General features: G+C 43.1%; 1 protein-coding gene and 2 long non-coding RNA genes across 29 annotated transcripts in view; 1 reads left to right on the forward strand and 2 right to left on the reverse strand.

The window, feature by feature from the left end:
• The window catches only part of DAB1 (DAB adaptor protein 1), a 1,166,965-nt gene that overhangs the window by 200,541 nt on the left and 944,619 nt on the right, over positions 1-21,805 (reverse strand). The gene's annotated exons all lie outside the window — the stretch shown is intronic.
• On the reverse strand, positions 3,569-4,640 carry LOC144310669 (uncharacterized). The gene is made up of 2 exons (XR_013376327.1): positions 4,300-4,640; positions 3,569-3,769 (listed from the first exon to the last, which is right to left on the reverse strand). It is a non-coding gene; the product is annotated as an uncharacterized LOC144310669 (long non-coding RNA).
• Positions 4,726-21,805, forward strand: part of LOC144310668 (uncharacterized) — a 30,409-nt gene continuing 13,329 nt past the window's right edge. For all 3 annotated transcript variants that reach the window (XR_013376325.1, XR_013376326.1, XR_013376324.1), the window contains exons 1-5: positions 4,726-5,017; positions 5,798-5,986; positions 7,411-7,655; positions 8,456-8,523; positions 11,005-11,077. This is a non-coding gene — a long non-coding RNA (uncharacterized LOC144310668). The remainder of the gene's footprint in view (positions 5,018-5,797; positions 5,987-7,410; positions 7,656-8,455; positions 8,524-11,004; positions 11,078-21,805) is intronic.

Genomic DNA, 21,805 nt, shown 5'->3' on the forward strand with positions numbered 1-21,805 from the left:
ATCTCAAACCAAAGGCAAATCACTATTTGATGAAAACACCATATGGTTGCAATCAAATTCACTGGCTTTCAAAAGAAGGGCAAAGGAGAGTGTGAAACCAAATGAAACCTCATTCTAAATGCAGTCAGGAGGCCAGAAAGGGGCTCTCGCACACACTTCCACTTACACACCCCAACAGGAACCAAGGTGCTTTGGGTTCCCAAGGGCAAGAAGCCTATTTTACCTCCGGAGCAAGAAAATTTTCTCCTCACCCAGCAACAATCCAGCCAATGAGATTGTCACAACTCAGCCAATGAAAAGCCACTATACTTCAGACATCCAGTTTAGTCCAATGGACTTCCTGGTTGTACCAGCCTCTCCCAACTTTCTTCTTCCCTCTATAAAAGATCATCTCCTTTGTTCTCCAGACTTGCCTATGCTTTTGCCCTAGCTCCTGTGTCTCAAGTTACAAGTCTCTGGTTTTACCACATAAACCCATTTTGCTGATAAAAATAACTGGTTATTTTATTTTTAAGGCTAACAAGGGAGTACGTATATTTCAACCAATACCAAGTCTGATTACCAATAAAAAAATATTTAAAATTTTAAAGATGAGGCCAAAGGAAATCGTTTTCACTGTCTGTGCATGTATATGAATACATGAATATACAAATGATACATTTTACTACCAACCCATTAAAGTTAAAACATCAATCTTCATCATATCAATTTCATAATATTAGACTCTGCCATTCTAATCTGGTATTGATAAGAATGAACAAGGCCTGGAATTTTACACCTGGGTGCATTTCATTTTGTTTCTCTTCAGTGACAGAATTCAATATGACACAGCTCAGCGTGACAGCATCAGGCTGGGACTGTCACCTTAGGGGCTTATACATCTTTAAAATTCTCACAAAAGTGAAATTGACTGACAGTGAAGCAAAATGATGCTTTTAACTTGAGTTGGAAGATCAGAAAAGTCAATGAAAACACTCAGAGTTCTTTTAGGCTCTTCAGTGAGGGATCTTTTGGAGAAAAAGAGCTGCAGACTTCCAAGTGCTATGCTGCTGCAAACTGGGGGCACTCCATGGACAGTACTGAGGGAGACCCCACACAGAGCCATAGTGTTAAGACAGGTGGAAGTGACAAGGCAACCAGCCTAAAAGGAAGTTTGTTTCTCTTCTCAACACATCAGATATAATATGATGTACAGGGGAGAGTGAGAGGCTCATTCAAATCCCTGCTCCAACCTTACAGACAGGCAACTCTGAGGTCTTAACATCAAGTGTCTCCCTTTAGTCATCTGCAAACTAGGGTTACACACAGACTTGAAGTGTGGTGGAAACGTCAATTCAACAATGTTGTATGTGGCCAACCCTCCCTCTCATCCTCTGGGGGATCTGCCTATCAGGGTGCTCTCCTCTCTGCACTCAGCCACTGGCCAGGGGCCCTAAGCCAAGCCTGCTTCCAGGTCAGGAGGGCTCATCCAGACCCAGGAGGGGATGCTGGTGGTAGTGAACCTAGGTGGGGTGCAACACTGGCTCCTAGCGGACGTGATGCAGCCCTTTGAGAGGTGGAGCTTTATGCTTGCTAGAGATGAAGGTCTGCAGGCACCAGAGAGCGTCCATGGTCTGGGAAGGCCCTAGAATGGCCTACACCTCAAAGGCCAAGATACAATACACCAGCTTGGATATGGCTACTCCCAGCACCATCTGGGGAGACTACAACGTCCACTTCAGCAGGAATGTCATCCATACCAGCGGCTCCATGGAGGAGCCCAGAAACAGATCCAGCTGTGGTTCCAGAGTGGTGAGTTGGTAGACTGGGCACCCAGGACCAGCTACCTTTGTTTTTTTTTTGTTTTTTTTTTTTAATTTTTTATTTATTTATGATAGTCACAGAGAGAGAGAGAGAGAGAGAGAGAGAGAGAGGCAGAGACACATAGGCAGAGGGAGAAGCAGGCTCCATGCACCGGGAGCCCAATGTGGGATTCGATCCTGGGTCTCCAGGATTGCGCCCTGGGCCAAAGGCAGGTGCTAAACCGCTGCGCCACCAAGGGATCCCCAGCTACCTTTGTTGACAAGAGCTGGAGCACGTGCTCTGCCCATCCACTCCAAATCACCTGCCAGCCCACCTTCTGCCCTACCCCAGCTGATCGGGGTTTGAGCCATCAACTTTACAAGCCTTTCAGAATTCTAAGCCAGCAAGAAATTGGACCAAATCATTTCCATACCAAAGAACCAGACAACCCTTGGGGTGTCTCCCCAGGTATAAAGTGTGACCTCCCTTTCTCCAAAGTGAGGTGAGGGCATTAAAGTTCACTCTGCTGTGCAGGGATGTGGAGCACTCCTAACAACTGCCATCTCTGAGAAGCGAGCAGTTTGAGAGTAAAAATGAAGCTTCCTGTCTCAAAAAAAAAAAAAATGTTTTATGTGAAAACTAAATTCTAAGGGCTGTATAAGGTTGAGATTTTATCATGTTTATATTTATGCAGCTTTTTTTTCATTGTGCTCATGACCATCAGTACAAGGAGTCCTCCACCCAGGCTACCTCAGAGAAGATACATGAAAGAATTTGAAGTGCAGGTAAGATGTGGTGGTTTGCTTCCCAAACTAATGTTCTCTGTGTGATAGCATCCTGCATCCTACCATAAAACCACAGGGCTGGAGAGATGCCTTGTCCATCCCCTTGTTTTACAAATGACCAGACACTCAGCGAAGGGAACTAAGTGGTCCTAGTTTGGGGGGCTGTAGTTACTAGTAATATTAGCACGTACACACCATTTTGTTACTTACAAAGCAGTCATATGGACTCTTTTTCACTTTTATCTTCTATTAGAAAGATAAAAGATATTCTTTTATCTTTTGTCTTTATTGTTACTTCCATTTTATTTAAGGTTTATTTATTCGACAAAGAAAGAGTGAGAAAGATGGAGGGAGAGAAAGAGAGAGAGAGAGAGAGAGAGAGACAGATCATGAGCAGGAGGGGCAGAGGGGAAGGGAGAGAGAATCTGAAGCAGACTCTGCACTGAGTGTGGAGCCTGATGCAGGGCTCGCTGTCATGACTGTGAGCTCAGGCCTGAGCTGAAATCAAGAGTGGACACTTAACTGACTGAGCCACCTAGGCACCCCTATTATTTCCATTTTAAACAAGAGGAATCCAGCATTCAAGGAGCACAAATCTTCCCAAGGTTCAGTGGTTAAATCAGTGGCAAAGTTTGGACTCAAGGCTGGATCCAACCTTAATCTCAGATCACCTTCTGCCAGCCTGTGCTGAGCAATAAGGCACGGAGGATCTGGCCAGTGAAGTGTGGCAGGAGGGGGTTACCACAAGCTGGAGAATGAGAGGGCAGGAGGAGCAGCAGGTGGGAGACCAGTTGAAGCTCTAGGCTGCCAAGGGCCTGGGACGACGACCTAGGGCAGCGCTGTCCAAAAGAAACAGAAATTGAGCTAGAGATGGAATTTGAAATTTTCTTTTAGCCACATTTTAAAAGGTAAAAAGAAACAGGTGGACTTTTATGAATACATTTAGCTTAACCTGATGTATCCAAAGTAGCATCATTTCAACATGTCATCAATATAAAAAATTATCAGTGAGATACTTCACATTTTTATTGTTGTTGTTCCAAGGTGTTGAAATCTGGCATGTAGTTTACATTTATAGCACATTTCCATTTTGATTAGCCACACATCAGGTGTTCAATAGTTGCATGTTGCTAGTGGCCACCATACTGGTCAGTGCAGTTACAGAGGCTAGGCAGGGGTCAGGAAGGACAGGGTCTTGACCTCTGGGCCCAGGACAGATCCATAAGGAGGAGGAACAAGAAAACACTGTTGTATTAATACACCTTCCTCCTTAGGTAAAAAATAAGAGAGGAAGCAGGAAGCATTTAACCTATAGAACAAGGCTTAGGTAGCATTACCTTCCAGGCAGGTAAGCTCTTTCAGACCCTGTTGCTTCACTTATAAAATGAGGTGGCTCCGCTAACCCAGAACCCCCTTAACACTTCACCATTTTGTTCTTTCTCTTGCTTATTGTGATGGTTCACATTATGTGTCAACTTGATTGGGCCACAGAGTGCCTAGGTACCTGGTTAAACATTATTTCTAGATGTGTCTGTTAGGATGTTTCCGGAAGAGATTAGCATTTCAATCAGTAGCCTGAATAAAGCAGATTGCCCTCCAGAATGCCAGTGGGCCTCATTCAGTCCAAGGACAGCCTGAATAGAAGAACCAAAATGTGGATGAAGGCAATCCCTCTCCTCTGCCTAGCTGAGCTGGGACATTGGTCTTCTCCTACCCTTAGACTGGCACTTACAGCATGAGCGCTCCTGGTTCTCAGGCCCTTGGACTCAGACTGGTGCGACCCCATCAGCTTTCTGGGGACTCTAGCTTGAAGATGGCAGATCGTGGGACTTCTCAGGCTCTAGAAGCCCATGAGCTAATTCCCTATAAATACCCCCCTCCTCCCTCCCTCTCTATCTTATACACACATGCATATCTTATTTATATATATCTCTGATTTTCCTTCTCCATAAACTTCCACCATTCACTGAGTGAGTACTATTGATAAGCCCTGTGCTAGGTCCTGGGGTCTCTGAGTGACCAGTCCCTGCCCTCAGTAGCTACAAAGTGGCTGGGGAAACAGATGTGCAAGAAGGTCAGTGTAATGCAGAGGGACACAAAGTATAATCAGGTCACCTAGGAGAGAGTGTTCCAGAACTTTGACTGCCCTTTGGTTGGAGGGAGATCAGAAAGAACCTGACAGAGGAGAGACTGTCCCCCTGCACTTACTAAGTCGTTTCTTTTCCCAATTTTCTTCACCAGTGCAAACAAGAGCCATCCAGTGTGGCCGCGGGGAGTTGATAAATTCCACTCCAAAGCAAAGAAGCCTAAGAAGGAGAGAGCATGATTTCCCTTTCGGCTTAGAACAACAAAACTAAACAAAGCGTAGTGAAAATGTGAAAATCGCTTTGAGGATTCATCACGTTTGTGCATGACGGGAAATGTGGGATTTCAGACTGGGAGACAATGAGGTAAATAATCACTTGAGTATCACTGATGTCTCAGGACCCTGCTACAGGCTCTTCCACACGCAGATTTGCCCTGCGAGGGTCCATTTACCTCAGTGAGACTGTTACATTTGGGGTTTGATCCTGAGCTGCAAGCTCACAGCTTCCTGCACTGTGATGGATGCATAATATTAACTTGATATGAAAAAGGCATGGGAAAAAGCAATGTTTTCCAAATCAGATGGAAAGTAAAGACAATCAGGGAAAAATGTGCTAGTAGAGGCTTAATAAAAGCAAAGAACCATTTGTTCCCCATGAGGACTTGCTAGAACAAACCAACTGTTCCCATATTTGACACCATCCCTAGAATGTGGGAGAAGAGGAAACAAAAGTACCTCCCAAGACTGTCAGCCTTTGCCTTGGTAGGTTCACCTGTATGCTCTGCTCCCTGAATTATGTCCAATAGCAGCTTCCTAAGGCCAGAAACTCTCTCAGTGCACAACCTTTGAAGTATGGAAAAATGTCTTTGTGTTGGCCTGTGAATTTTGTGTCCAAGTGCTCTTTATAGAAATCTATCAAATCCCCATTAATCCAGTGTCTAGTCGGCTCTGACGGTCTCTAATCAGGGTACTATCACCTTTCTGAGAAGGTCATCCTACTCCTGATGGAAAACACAACGATCACTGAAAGTAAAAAAAAAAAAAAAAAAAAAAGTGCCTCCTTTCTTCTCCAGGATTCACCCCAACCAGACCCAGGCAGACACTTGGTTTCTTCCTTACTTTTCTTTTTTCTGCCCAAATTTAGACCGGTACTGGGAAACCTCTGTGTATTTCAGAAAGTCCCTTTTTGGACAAAGCCAAGCCCAGACAGGCAGCTGTCTGTGAAAAGGGAAGTTGGGCGAGATATCCTTCTGTTTGCAATCAGCATGTCCACAAAAGGCTCTGAAACCCCTTTGGGATCTGAAGTGCAGGGCTGATCTGATTGGAAAACCAGGTAAGTCAGACCAGAGCTGGGAGATGGAAAGGAACTAATCAGAATTAATTCCAGAAACAGATGTCCCTGATCCATTCTTAGCATTTTCTACACTTCAACGGCTGTTTGCATGGGGAGCTGTGACCCTTAGAGAGGCTAGGGAAGGAACAATGACCTGCAAAAATCTAATACGTGGGCTCAGCTTTTATTATTTAATTTACCTGCTGTGTGACCTTGGGAAGTTTCCTTATCTTTTCTGATCCTTCCAGAGTCTTCTATAAAATAGAGTGAATGTTCCTTCTCTGTGGGATTGCTGCAAGGATTACATGTATGTAAGGTCTCCAGTGTGGTGTCTAGAGTGTACTGGGGAGTCAAGAAATGTGGCACCTTTATACAATTATATAATATTCTAATTTCACTAATACTCATTTAGGTTATGGCACTGTGCCAGGCCCCATAAGGGACACAAAGAGTTATGAGTGTGTCCCAGATCTCCAAGGATGGTGCTATTTTCAAATATTCTCTTTAGTTTCTCTATAAGTAAAACATGTTCTTATTAGATGACACATCGCCACTTTGGGCTCTGGATGAGATTGTCACAATGGGTTTAGGCAAGCAAACAAGGTCCCTGGCCTCAAGGAATTTTTAATTTAGTTTTGGGGAAAAAGGCATACTCAGAAATACCTATCATAAAGTGCAAGATAGTAAGATACAGTGAGTATGTTTATAATCAGCCCTTTTATTTCTATACCACTTCACAGATGATGAGGCACTTTCATATACATTTCCCTGCAAGAGAACCTTGTAAAACATTTTATTGTCCTCATTTTTAAATATGAGAAAACAAGGAATCAGAAATGCTTTGGAAACCACCCGCAGACCAAGAGTACTTGATATCTGGCAGGGCTGGGGCTTTTACTTGTTTGTTCTTCATTCTAAAACCAGGAGCCCTACCTCGTCATGTACCATCAACAAAGTATACCCAGAAAAAAAAAAAGATAAATAAAACCAGTGTCTCTTCTAATTTCCTATTAAAGAGGCTCCAGTAGAAATTCAGCCTACGTAAACTTCATTCATTCACACAGATAGATACTTACTGGGCTACTCAGGGACTTCGTGTCTGGCATTATGGTGACACTCCCACTCCACCACCAGCTGAGCTCTTGGATCTTGGGTGGATCTGTTTCATGGGTTATAAAACTGGCCTTCTCAGGCTGGCACCAATAACTCCTACTGGTAGAATGTCTAAAAAATAACACTAGCCTTTAGGAAGGAGGACATCACTTTCAATTTCCTCCTGAAATACCTATTATTTCCTTCACAATGCTTAAGTGACTGAGCATCCTAAAGGCTTGTTAAAGCTCCTGGAAGATAGTAATACTTAAAATAAAAATCTATGTTTTTTAAGTTCTACACTGAAGTGCATTAAGGACTCTGATCTTCAGTCTAGGACTGCTGGCTCAACCTCCTGAAGACTGTGGGAAAGTCAGCATGCCAGAAGGGACCAGGCACACTGGACACACAGGCAGTGGACACACAGGCCCTGAATAGCACGTCCCTATTGGTTCAACACGACACTGAGCTGACTCCAATAGGCATCGTCATTGACTTTACAGGAACCCCAAAAGAAAACATGAAGAAATATTCCCAAAAAACACAGAAACCTGACACTGAAACAGAAAGCATCCATGTAAGTGGGGCGGGTGACAGGGAGAGATCGTAAACGGTATTTGGCAAACCTTCAGCTTCCGTTCATGGAATCACAGGGACACAGAAGGTGCAAGCTGGAAGTCATGTTTTATTCTCTTGATAAAATGGATTCACTCCAAGTCACAGATCTGATGGTATCACTGTCTTGTTTGGGGACAATGACGTCTCAAGCTGAGGAATAAAGGTTTGAATCTGCACTGAAACTCTTCTAAGGTCCGATCACATATACCGCCCATCCGGCCCCTGCCACCCAGCTATGCCTTCTATAGCTTCTGCTCAAGTTGCAATCACCATACATCCATTATTCACTCACCCAAATGTGGGTACAGGTGTCAGACGCTGCTAGGCACTGGGGGTGAAAACACAAGTAATGAACCCTGGCCCCTAGGAGCTCAGTCTAGCAAGGGAGACCTATAATTATAGACATGCCACAGCAAGACAGCACGCTCTAGGGATGCAGGGAATGAGAGTTGTCTGAGCTGTATCTTGAGAGTCCATTATGGTATCTGCCAACAGGACAAGACTGGGGAAAGGCACAGAGGGCAGAAGACAGTCTGTGCAAAGGCACGCAGGAGAGAAAGCATTCCCTAGTTTTGCATCCTCTGGGTTAAAAGCCTGCATCTACCTGCAACACCCACTTTGCCACATCTACCACTTAAAATCCTACCCCTTTTGTAAAACCCTGCACAGATAACATCTCTTATAAGTAATCTTCTGTATTTATTATCCTAGGTGAAGTGATCTTTTCCTTCCTTTTTGCTTCCATAACCCACATTTTAGCACATTCCACAGCCTGCTCTGTGTTCACAGTGACTACAAAACAAAGAAAATGAGAGTCGTGGAGAGAGGTGGGTGCCAACGTGGGGTGCGAGGGGAAGCGCTGGCTTCACACAGCAGCTCTGGCGGAGAGAAACAGTGCCTGAGCCTCTGCTCCCCTTGCTCTCTCAGGGAGACGGTGGCAGAGATGTGGGGAGGGTCTTACCAAACCAGATCAGAGACTCCTGGCCTGGAATTGTAGCATCAAAAAATTGTCAAACAATGCTTTGTGTGCTGGGGACAGTCACTGACAAAAAATTCCTGGCTCGTACATAAGCTAAGGGAATCGTGCTGAACTTTCATTCTTCTATGGTACAGATGTAAGAATGGGGGACCCCTAGAGTGGTTGGTGATAGGAAGCCCCGATATGTCGAACAGTTTCAAGTTTTGGACTTTAACAGATCAATGAAGTTCTGATAGATAAATAAATAAACTCACATGGATCCTGTTTTCTTTCTACTTTACCAATCAAGCATATTTTTAAAAATATATCTACTATAATTGTCCTTTCATAAAAGAAAGGCATTTCAACACGAACATACAGAAGGATCACCTCAAAAGATATGGCTTTATAAGCCCCACAATATTTTTTCTTATTTTTCTCATTTCAAATTAGACCAGTTCAGGTTAGGCAAACCGATACTATAAAATGTTTTTATCTGGAGTAATACCCTATGGGTCTCCAATACTGTATGTGGTCAGTCTATCCTAAGGTGACCCCCCCCCCAATGAGTCATAACCTCATGTAATTTTCTCCCCTTGCAGTGCTAGCAGGTCCTGTGATTTGCTTGTAGTCAACAGAATATGGCAAAGGTGATGGGCTGGCTCCCCACTCCTGTGATTACATAAATTCTCCAACTCCATCTCAGCAGACCGAGTGTAGACTGTCCTGCTGGACTCTCTGAGGAAGGACATTCCCACAGAGTGAGGGGACCATAGGGCAGGAAGCAGCAGGGACTCCATGAGCTGAGCGCAGCTCCTGGATGACAGTTGCAGAGACAACAGGAAACTCAGTCCTCTGACCACAGGAACTTTACTCTGCCAGTGACCACCTAAGCTTGAAGGGGAACTCAAGTTCCAGAAAGGAACATGGCCCAGCCAACGCCTTGTAGCTTCATGAGACCCCAAGAAGAGGACTCTGCTAATCTGAGGCCAGACTTCTGACTCGTGGAAAGTTTGAGACGATCAATGTACTGATGTACTGTTTCAAGCCACTGAGTTCACAGCTAATCTGTGATGTAGCAAGAGCTAAGTAATGCACCACACCATGAGCTTTCTGAAGGAAGATCTCAGAGGACCTAGAATGGTTGTCCACACATACATGCTAGGGTAGAGGCACTCCAGAACAAACTGGACCGGCCCTGATTGAAGGCTGTTAGGAATAGGTGTCTGCCTGTCAGGCTGCCAAAACATAGGAAACTGTGCAGCTGGAGCTATGACATGGTCATCCTCGTGGAGTCAAAAGTTCTCTGAGGGCTTCCTTTGGGCTGCAGTCACATTGCTAGGCCTTCTGGAAAGCCAAGAGGATCTTTCAAGAACACTAGTGTAGTAACACCCATAGACTGTGTGTCCTGAGCTGTAAATCAGACATTCGGCTGTACTGTTTCATCCTGAAATCTAAGACAAAAATCTCCAACAGGGCTAGGTGGGGTGAGGCTTGACGTGGGGACGGATGGCAACCACTGTCACCAGAACTGACAACTGTAAACATCCAGATTTCACATAAGCCTTCACACACATCAAGATGTGTGACCCTGTGTGGCAATCTCCCGATACCAGGCATTGGTGGTAGTACTACATCCATTGTACAACCAGGGAAACTAAAGTTTTGAGAAGCTGCAAGACATGCCCAAGGTCACCTGCTCAGTAATAGGAGAGATTTCTTCTACATAAATAAAGAAATATTTTCAGAAAATCATGATGCTCTGGAATTAGACTGTCCAGCACGTATGGGGCTTGAATTGTCAATTTATGGAAATCCTAAATCTCCATGTTTTGCCATCCTGAGCTAATAATAAGTGAGGTAAGACCTTTGAGGATGACAGTACAAGGATACTAAACTGTGCCTTCTGGAGAATCACACTCTCCGTACTTTGGCCTTGAGAAACAGAGACATCATCTGTGGTCAGTTTTCCCAGAGAAGGATAAACAAAAAGTACATATCTCTCCTGTCACCAAATATGCCACTTACCATCTCCTAACTGCAGCATCACCCTATGCTTCATATTTAAAGGACAGAAATGGTCTACCCTGACATGGGCAGTAGTTAAACTTTGATTTTTGTTTTATACACTATTTTTCCTAGTTCTTTTCACATAAATTTCTCTTTATTTTTCCTTGCCCAAAGTGACAGTTTGGGAAAAACAAGCCAGGAACGAGCATTTATTTATTGCCTTCCAAGGGCCAAGCACTGTTGGGCCCCTTACAAATGTTTTCTCATTAATCCTTGCAATGAATCTGGAAGGAAAGCATTATTACTATTGTCATTCCCCCTTTTTTTTTTTCTTTTCTAGCTGAAGAAAGAAAGGATGAAGGGGTGAAGAAACTTGTCTGCAATGACTCGGCAAAGCTGTGAATGAGATCCAGGTACACAGGACACCTTACCTGTTTGTGCTTCATTTTCCTCTTTTCTTCCTCCTCCTTTCCATTATGGATAGAAAATTCTGGTCCCATGCTGATGTGGTGAGTGATATCAAAGTCCCAAGTGTTGTGGCAGAGAGAAACAGGGACGTGGAAGCGCGGAGAAGGTCACTGATACTGAGCTGTCAGGGTGAGCCCAGCTGAGTGTAGTCCCTCAAAAGGTGGGGGGGCAGGGCACAGTGAGCTTCAGGTGACACAGTCCAGAAGCAGGTGAGCCGAGCCGGCTGGGCGCACTGGCAGCTCAGTGGTCGGCATGCCTGGAGTGCAGAACGTGATTGAAGGACTGCCAGAGATCCATCAGGAGAGGATGGCCCAGACAGGGGCCTGGTATGCCAAGCTATGGAATCTGGACTTCATCCATCACAGCCCAGCCTCACACCGTCTGTTTCTCTATAGACTGACAGAGGGAAGGCGTTCCCATAAGGCAACTCATTCTCCCAGGTGTACAGAGAATTCAGCTTACTGCCCTGCACGCTTGTAACTCTATTCTCTGTTTTCCCCCATGTAAGAAGTGAAACAATCGAGCATCATGGCAGTTAATGAGAGGAATAACCCTATCTCCAGTCTCGCTTTTCTTTTAAGAAGAAATTACAGCTGATCATATTTTATTATTAATAATTGTGACTTGTACATAACGCATGTCACACCTGAGTCTGGGTGGAGCTGCCCCAAACAAGACACTTCCTGGGGCATTACGGCACCTGCCTGGCTTCCCTGTGGAGCCTTGTAGAGTTAACTCCTAGCAGGCTAAAATCTCCCAGTCCTGCCTCTGAATGCTCCTGCGGGAGAAAATCCCCAACAGCTGCCATATGGGGAACTCTTCACACACCTCCCGCCACAGAAATCTCTCTCCTGCTTCAGCTGGCGGGAAACCAAAGGCAGCGCTGTTCAGAGTACAATCAGTGCAGTCACTTGTTAGAGAAGCAAAAGGGAGGAGGCATCCAGAGGCCACGGGGAATAAACACCATCCAGGACAGCAGCAGAGGTTTCCAAAAGCACATGCAGTGGCCACCTCGTGAAGTGCTTTTATTTTTAAAAGAGAGAATAAAATAGCTAAAAGCAGAGATTCCAAAACAATAGGTATTACAGAAGAGGATGATTCGTGTGGTAACTATAAGGCTTCTGTCCACAACTACGGGATCTGCCAGGACCATGTGGCCCAGGTCCTTCCCCAGAAGCTGGAAACTTGCCTTGCTGGCTCAGAAACTGACCGCGAGGCACTGTAGTTCCATGTCTGCTACTTTCTCTTTGAGCTATGAGGGACCAGACTAGAGCCCTGTCTCTAGTCTGTATGCTCAGCAGAGCTAGGTATTCATTAAGGAGACAGAGGAAATGGTCCGTCAGGGCATCCACCTCCTTGTTAGCAGTGTGGCTGGAAGCCAAGACCATGCCAGGACATGCTGCCTCAGCAGGCACAGGGAGGAGGCGAGCACAGGCTGCAGGAGCACCCATGCTATGATGGAGCTGCAATAACCGCATAGAAAGGTCTTCAGTGGATTCTGCTGGGATGACCCTACTCAGCAGTCAACACATACGCTCTTCAGTGGGTGCTCTCTGAGTTCCACCCGGTTACCATGCCCATCACACCCCACCACTGAGCAGGGCTGGAGCTGGTCCTAGCACCATAGCCCTCGGGTGAGCTACAATTAACATACTGCCTGCCTTCTTCCCACCACGAAGCTTCCTCAGGTGAGGCAGGGTTAAGATTGTGGAAAGAACTGGCTTTGGAGTCAGAAAAACCTGGGTTCAGTTCCTGGCTCTACCCCTATTACTCTGTGGCTTAGATAAATTACTATTCTCTGCTTTTTGTGATACTACTTTCCTTCCATGCACTTCCAAAGCTCCCTGCATTATGCTTAGCACATTTTACTGTCCTAGCCAGCTTGTGATTATCCTCAACTAGACTGCAAGTTCCTTAAGAAGCAGGCACCATCTCAGGCTTACTCACAATCTTATCCCCAGGGTCTACCTACTCCAGTGCCTGGTACTAGTAGCAAGTCAACAAGTTTATGTAGACCAATACTGAAGCACCACCTCCAGGGATTGCTGTGGAGTGTGCAAAGAATTTGGTCATGGTTTGAGTCCTTAAAAAAAAAGAAAAAAAAAAAAAGCAGTTTCTCTTAATCTGGCCACTCTTCTTCCCTGGTGACCAACTGAGTTCTGCTGGAATTATGGCCGTCCTTGATTACAGCCCACCACATGCATCTTAACAACCTCTCTGTTTGGAGAATAGGGCTGGCCTATTTCCCACCCCACTTGTGGCATCAGTGGAAGGCTTGCTTCCAAAGGGTGAACCACTCTGAGTCAAGACACTGCTGACTAACTAGTCAGTCCTACTCCCGTGTCCCACCCAACACCAGCTAGCATCGAGGGCTACCTTGGTCATCAGTGCCAGCCTGAGTCACATCAGGGTCCTCTGTATTACTCTGGACAGGATCTCCCTTCAGGGCAGGCCTGGAGCTCAATCCTTACCTATGTCCCATTTACCATCATCGCAGTGGTATAATAAAATTATATATAGTTTTTATCCCCAGTTCTTGGCACAGAATTCAAAATCCCTTGGAATTCCCCGAGTGATAGGAGTATTCCATTATGCTGATAAGGTGACTCCTGCAAGGCCTTGAGATACTTCAGGATGGGCTGATCATCACAAAGGCAAAGCACATGATTAAAGGGCTGGAGCTTTCAGCTGGGCCTCCTGGCCTCTGGGGAGATGAGGTTCAATCATGTGGCCGTCGATGTCATCCATCATGCTAGTGTAATGAAGCATAAATGAAAACTGGGAACAATGAATTTCAGGGACACTCTTGGTTGATGGACATATTGACGTACTGACTCCACAGGGATGGAAGCAGCTCCCACACCCTCCCATTGGCCATCTTGCTGCCCTATATATCTCTTTATCTGGCTGTTCATTTAGATGCTTTATAATTAAAAGATAATCACAGGTATAGTGCTTACCTGAGTTCTCTGATGTGTTCTAAGAAAGTCTGAACCTGAGGGGTCATGGGAACCCCTAAATCTGTAGTCATCCAGGCAGAAGTGTGGATTGCTTGGGGATACCTGGGATCTGAAGTGGGGGCAACCTTGTGGGACCGAGCCCTTTACTTGTGGCATCTATGCTAACTGGATAGTTAAATGTCAGGAATGAATTTTTACCCAGTTGTCGTCGGAGAATTGGTATCGAAATGTAATTACAGATTCCAACGTTGCCTACCCATCCACCAAGGATACAGAACACCACCCCTCACAACTGGCAGGTTCTGTCCCATAAAACCTTCATGAACAGACAGCCACAGCAGCAGGTGGTAGGCACACAGGAAACAGATTTATTAGTTACAGTTCCTGCCCTCTAGGAGCTTATGACCTAGGCTAGACATGACAACAGGTAATTTCAATAAACATAAAGTCAAAGGGTTGGAGTAGTAGAGTGTGCAACTGAAGATAAAGATGGGGCTAAAGAGATGCATTCCTAAAGAGCACAGCTACCAAAATGGGCTAAAGACCTTGGCAGACATGTCACTAAGGAAGATATACAGATGGCAAATGCACACATGAAAAGATGCTCCACGTATGTCATTGGGGAAATGCAAATTAAACAACAATGAGATACTACTACACGACCACTAGAATGCCCCAGATCTGGAACACTGACAACACCAAATGCTGGCAAAGACGTAGAACAACAGGCAGTCTCATTTATTGCTGGTGGGAATGCAACATGGCACAGCCACTTTGGAAGACAGTTTGAAGGTTTCTCACAAAACTAAACACACTCTTACCATCTGATCCAGCAACCTCTCAAAGGAGTTGAAAATTTATGTCCACACAAAAAACCTACACATGGATGTTTATATCACTTTACTCAAAATTGCCAGAACGTGGAACCAACCAAGATGTCCTTCAGTAGGTGAATGCATGAATAAACTGTGGTACATCCAAGCCACGGAATGTTATTCAGTCAAAAGGGAATGAGCCCTTAAATGCATATGACTAAGTGAAAGAAGCCTGTCTTTTGAGTCCACACAGTCTTTGAGCCCACAGCATTCTGGAAAAGGCCAAGCTATGGAGACAACAAAAAGATCAGTGGGTGTCCAAGGTATGTGTGTGGGCAGGGGAGAGATGAACAGGCAGAGGAAGGCATTTTTAGAACAGTGAAAATACCCTCTATGATATTAAAAAAATGAATATATGTCATAGCTTTGTCCAGACCCATAGAATGTCCAACACCAAGAGTAAACTCTAAGGTAAAATGGACTTCGGGTGGTTATGATGTGTCAATCAGGTTCATTTTTGGCAGAAATACACCATTTTGGTGAGTAACACTGATAATAGAAGAGGTCATGCATACGTGGATAAAGGGGGGTACTTGGAAAATCTCTGTACCTTTCTCTCAGTTTGGTTGTAAACCTGAAACTGCTTCAAAGAAATAAAGTCTTTAAAATAAAAAGCACACCTAAGTGAGAGCAAACTCTAGAGTGTCCATGTGCAAATCAATCCTCTTTGAAAAGCACGATTCATTAAAATTTTTAAAAGATCAATGTGGAGAAAATGATGTTTTTTTGTTTGTTTTAGTTTTTCTTTTTTATAAAAGGAATTTTCAGAAGATTCCTGGGTCAAGCTCCACCATACCTTTTGAATATCAATGTACAAGACTACTTACATGTTGTCTAATATTGATCAATTCTATTCTAAGTCCTCACTTTACCCTCATGCCAGCAGCAATGAACACATTTGGTCACTCCCACCTCTTGAAAACCCCTCACCTCTTGGCTTCTCACTCTCCTGGACTTCTCCACCCTCAATGGCCACTCTTATTTGGCTCCTTTCACATCTCCCCAACTTCTAAACGTTGAGATGCCCCAAAGCTCAGACCTCGAAACTCTCCTTGCTCCACTCAAACTCATTATGTAGGTCCTCTCCTCTATCCAAATGGCTTCTAATGGTATCTCCTTGACAAAGCCTCTCAAATCCCCATCTGTGACAGATACCACTCTCCCGAACTCCACATTCCTTTATCCAGCAGCTGCCTTCACAATCACACTTGGCATCTACTCTTCATCTCAAACTTAACATCCCAACTAGTATTTCCCCAATCTTTGCTTCCTTCAATATTATCCATCTCAGTAAATGGCAATCCATTTTAGTTTCTCAGTCCTAATCCTTGGAGTCACTCTTGATTACTCTTTCTCTCGTGCCCCAAAGCCAAACTCCTAATAAAATCTGCAAGCTCTATTTTAAAAATCCATGTGGCATTTAATTGTATCTCAACTCCTCCACTATTCCAACTCTGATTTAGCCCATATTCATCTCCTATGCTGTTTCCCTTGTTTCCATACTCACTCATCTCAAATGATTCTCAACAGAGCCACCAGGCAAGCCTCTGAAAAACCAAGCCAATCTTGTTACTCAAGAGTGGTAAGATTATATCAACGTTTATAATGGAGCAAACAGGCTTAGAAAGGTTAAGTAAACAGTCACACCACCAATAAGTATAGGTGGTAGGACAAGAATGATTTAAATCCAACTGCTGTTAAATCCAAAGCCCATACTCTTAATTGTAACCCATATTGCCAAGAAACCATTCCATACTTTCAATGCAAAATGCATTTATATCCTAAGCCCTAGCGGAATTGAAATACACCACTTCACACAGACAGGATTTCAAAGAATAATACAGATTCAATCATTCATTCACTCAACAAATACTGTTAGAATGTAGTGGCATGCGTGGCACTAGTCTAGACTCAGTGGTTTACAATAAACACCAATGAGTGTCATCACAAAGCCTATGGTCTAATAAGAAAGACAAACAATAAAACAAAATAGACAAAATGTCTATTTTGTTTTATTTTATTTGGACCATTATGGCCAGTAGTAATAAACTATAAATAGTAATAAAGCTGGAAAAGAAGATAAGGAGCAAAAGAAAGTAACTATCACCCATAGGGGTGGTCTTAAGGCACGGAAGCAGCAGCAAGGGGCCAGTTATGCTGGAGCAGAATAACTGGGGGGTGAGGGGTGAGTGGTAGGAGTAAACATTATTTCTGTCAGTGAATGGATGGGTTAGAAACATTACTTATTGTCTGCCATGTAACCTGGAACAGATATGACACAAATTCTTCTTGTTCCTGCAGCATTAAAGAGAATGCTGCTAACTCTTCATCCTATTAACAAAGTGTCTTTAATAGTGCCTGGCTCAGGGTACATGCTCCTATCTCAGTATCTGGGAGTATAATATCTGCCCTTTGTTCTTTAAAACAGTCTTCCCTATTCTGGGCCATCTGCATTCTGGTATAAATTTTAGAATCTGTCAAACTGCACACATATGCACCCACACATGTTAGGATTTTGATCTGGATTGCACTGAATCTACTATATCATCTGCAAAAACAGTAACAATAATACTTATAAAGTAGCCCAGAAAGGATTTGTTATATAGAACACAGAAAGAACTACGTTATCAGTAAGAAAAAGGAAAACCACTCAAAATAAAAATAGGGCAAAGGATATGTGCCTGAAACCTAGGACAGAAAACCCGAATAGCCAATAACCTCACCTAGAATGTACTCAGGAAAATGCAAATTAAAACGAAGAGGAGGAATCATTCTATACCTACCAGGTTGGCAAAAACTGAAAGTCTAACAGGACTAAATGATTTAATTATTGCTTTTTATATGGAGCATAAAGAACTCTCATATCGTGCTGGTGGGTTATATAAAGTGGAAAACTCCACTTTAAAGTATAATTTGGCAGTAACTACTAAAACTGAAGATGCATATTCAGTAAGATCCAACAATCTGGTCCTGGATAGTCTACCTTGCAACAGTTTCTCACATGAGGCCAAAGGGATAGATAAAGGAATAGTTATGTAAGCTTTTTTGGGTATAGCCCCATATTGTAAACTACCTAAATTATCGACATCAGAAGACTGGGTAAATAAATATTGTTATATTCATTTAACTAAATATTAAGTAGCCATTAAAATGAATAAATTAGAACTACTTATATCAACATGGATAAATCTCAAAAAAATGCTGAGCCAAAAGTAAAGAGATATGTTCATATTCCATGTGCTTTTTTGTAAAGTTTTTAAAAACATATATCACCTCAAGGACATTTGTAAAGTTTTAAAAAACACAGATCACCCCAAGGACATTTTGCTTCAGATATATAATATGCAGTAAGAGTTTAAAGACCTTGTAAGAAATGTTTAATACCAAACTCAAAATACCAATTTCCACTTAGAGAAGGATGGAATGGGTTCAAGCAGGCATACCACAGAAGGCTTTACTGGTGTCTAGAATATTTTAATTCTCAAAGAAAGAAATATGAAGTTAATAATACAAAAACATTAAGCTTTGCTGAAACTGGTTAGTGAGTATAGTGAGGTCTATGATATTATTTTCTATATTTATATGCTTAAAACATTCATAATTTAAAAAGCAGCGATAAAACATCAGGATGGTTTAACTGGGCTGTAAGTGGAACTTTTCCAACATTTTGGTGGCCATCTGTAGGGCTATATAAATCTTCCCGAAGTTTCTACTTCCATGCATGAGTAAACACACTGCATTACTCTAGTTGTCATAAGAGGTGAATTTGCCTTTTCTCCATGTGGGTTCACTTTAACTTAAATAGAAATCTTTCTTTTGGCCTCTACCTGAAATGAGAGCCCCTGACTGGATGCCCCAAGCCCATCTCCCTAATTACGAGTAGGGAAATTTGTCCGAAACTGACTACAGGGACACCTGGGTGGCTCAGCAGTTGAACGTCCCGCCTTCTGCTCAGGTCATCATCCTGGTCCCTGGATAAGTTCCGCAGCTGGCTCCCTGCAAGGAGCCTGCTTCATCCTCTGTGTATGTCTCTGCCTCTCTCTGTGTGTCTCTCATGAAGAAATAAATAAAATCTTTTTTAAAAAAGTAAGAAACTGACTACAGTTTGGGTTAGGCACAGTTCCCACCTTCCTTTTTGGGTCTTTTCAAGACTTGTTTATTGAAGCATACATTCTCCCTTCCTAACATACGACTAATGTGGAGACTTCTGTATTTCAGTTCTGAACTCAATGAACACCCAAGTAATGTTTCTCGTGATTATGGATGATTTCTCTATAAACCTCAAATTGGGCTCTTTGACTCTTGTGCTGGACAGTGTCTATATTATCTTCTTTTGCAAGCTAACCACCACTACTCTATAAACATGTAAGCTATGAACAGAGACTCCTTTAACCTTTTGTTTTGTTTTCAATATTGGAGACTTGAGGAGGGGGAAGTAAAAATTTTCCTAAAGAGTACAACTTCCAACTCTTCAGAAAAAACAAAAAACAACAACAACAAAAAAAACACAGCAGCTCCAGATGTTAAATGAATTAAATGCCATCAAAGATATCGTGTACTTATACAATCTTCAAAGAGAATGTCATTCTGATAAGGAAATAGGATCATTAAAATTAAATAATTATACAGAAATGAATGAACATTATTTCCAATATCCTAATTTGGGTTTGCAGCTAACAAACTCAACCATGCTAGTTCTCTTTTCTAAATAAAGAGATTTATGGAGGCAACATAATATTCTCATATAGAGCATGAGGTTTTTTATAGTTTTTTTTTTAAGATTTTATTTACTTACTCGTGAGAGATACACAGAGAGAGAGGCAGAGACACAGGCAGAGGGAGAAGAAGGCTCCATGCAGGGAGCCCGACATGGGACTCGATCCCGGGGCCTCCAGGATCACACCCTGGGCTGCAGGCGGCGCTAAACTGCTGCACCACCAGGGCTGCCCGGAGCATGAGCTTTGAAGCCAGATAGAACCAGGTTCAAGTTCAACTCTGCAAATTATTAACTGGTAACCTCGTGGAAATTACTTCTCTAAAGTTCAGTTTCCTCCTTTGTCAAATGGGAACAATAAAAGTATTATGGGATAATAAAATGTATGTTATGAGAATCTGTGGAGAACAAACTAAGATGATGAATGCAAGAAAAACGCCTGTCACATAATAAACAAGAATTAAGAATTATTAGTATTATTCTTAGCTGCCATAAATATTAGCTGTAATTGTCATTACTTGTCACACATAACTGACACATGTGAGACATTGTTGCCATTTTTAATAGATCATCAATCAACAGCCCCTGATTCCTAGAACTCAAATATGGAATCAACTTCCAAAAGGAAAGACCAAACAACACAATACAAAATATTAGAGAACATTTTCCTTCCCCAAGTTGGGTTAGCATATGCATCTTCAAAATATTTGAGCTGGGGCACCTGGGTGGCTCAGTGGTTTACCATCTGCCTTTGGCTTAGGTCGTGATCCCCGGGTCCTGGGATTGAGCCCTGCATCGGGCTTCCGGCAGGGATTCTGCTTCTCCCTCTGCTTATGTCTCTGCCTCTCTCATGAATAAATAAATAAAATCTTAAAAAAAAAATTGCTTGAGCTGGAGTACAATGGATGCCTTCCCTGCCTCCCTAAGACAGAGTTGGGCATTTCCTGTCCTGTACACCAATGGTTCATGCTTCTGTATTTCTGATATAGATTTAGCCAAATGATATTGTCATGTACTGTTTTCTTTACTGCTCTTTTGACTCAGCTGTGAGCTCCACAGGGGAGGAGACTGTTTTTCATGTCTGCGTCCCTACAACAAGCACAGTGCTTACCCAACTGGGTGCTCAATGAATATTTAATGATTGACTAAGAATGAGAAAGAAACAAAATAAGTACTTCCTGATTACCTGCTGTGTCCCAGACACAGAGCTAGGCACCTTACATACAACATTTAACTCAGTCCTCAAAATAACACTATGAGGCAGGCACTATTATTAACCATGTATTAAAGATGGAGAAAGGAAGACTCAGAGAAAGAAGGCATTCAATATAGTCAATATATTATGTAGTAATATCATACAGTAAATGAATGATGGCACTAGCTTTCAAGTTCACTTTGTCCCAATTTTATTTTTTAAAGATTTATTTGTTTATTTTAGAGGGGGTGGATAGGGACGGAGGAAGAAGGAGAGAATCACCAGCAGACTCCCTGCTGTGCATGAAGCTTGACACAGGGCTCGATCTCATGACCCTGATATCATGACCTGAGTCGAACTCAAGTCAGACGCTTAACCGACTGAGCCACCCAGGAACCTGCACTTTGTTCTAATTTTAAAACCCTTAATTCTCTCTACTAATCTTTATCACCCACTTTATAGAATGAATTCTAGTTGGGGAAAATCAGTACTTTTAGGATGATATATGGGACCCTAGAAGTGAAGCATCTGTTTCTGACCCATCCAACCTCCTTCTGATATCAGATATCAAGCCCCCTATGTCTTTGCTGCTTTCCCCGAGTCTCTCACCTACTGGCTCTATGTACTACCTACCCAGGCTTGCAGACCTGCTCTATTCCACTTGAAATGACTTCCCCGGATTTCAACCCTTCACAGCTTGAACCTAGAGTATGGAGGAAATCTCTGGATTCTGAGCTCTAGACACCCGCGGTTGCCATTGCCAACCATAACCCATCAGACATGTAATTCACAGACTAGCCTATACCCCAGGTTTTTACATAACACGCAAGAGTGATAACAAGACTAATTGTCTCAGGGTGTGATGCATTCAAGAGCAACAAATCCATAATCACTCCCATACCGCCACAGCTGATACACTTTCCAAAGGC

The sequence above is a fragment of the Canis aureus genome, chromosome 3, assembly GCF_053574225.1.
Source record: "Canis aureus isolate CA01 chromosome 3, VMU_Caureus_v.1.0, whole genome shotgun sequence".
NCBI lineage: Eukaryota > Metazoa > Chordata > Mammalia > Carnivora > Canidae > Canis > Canis aureus.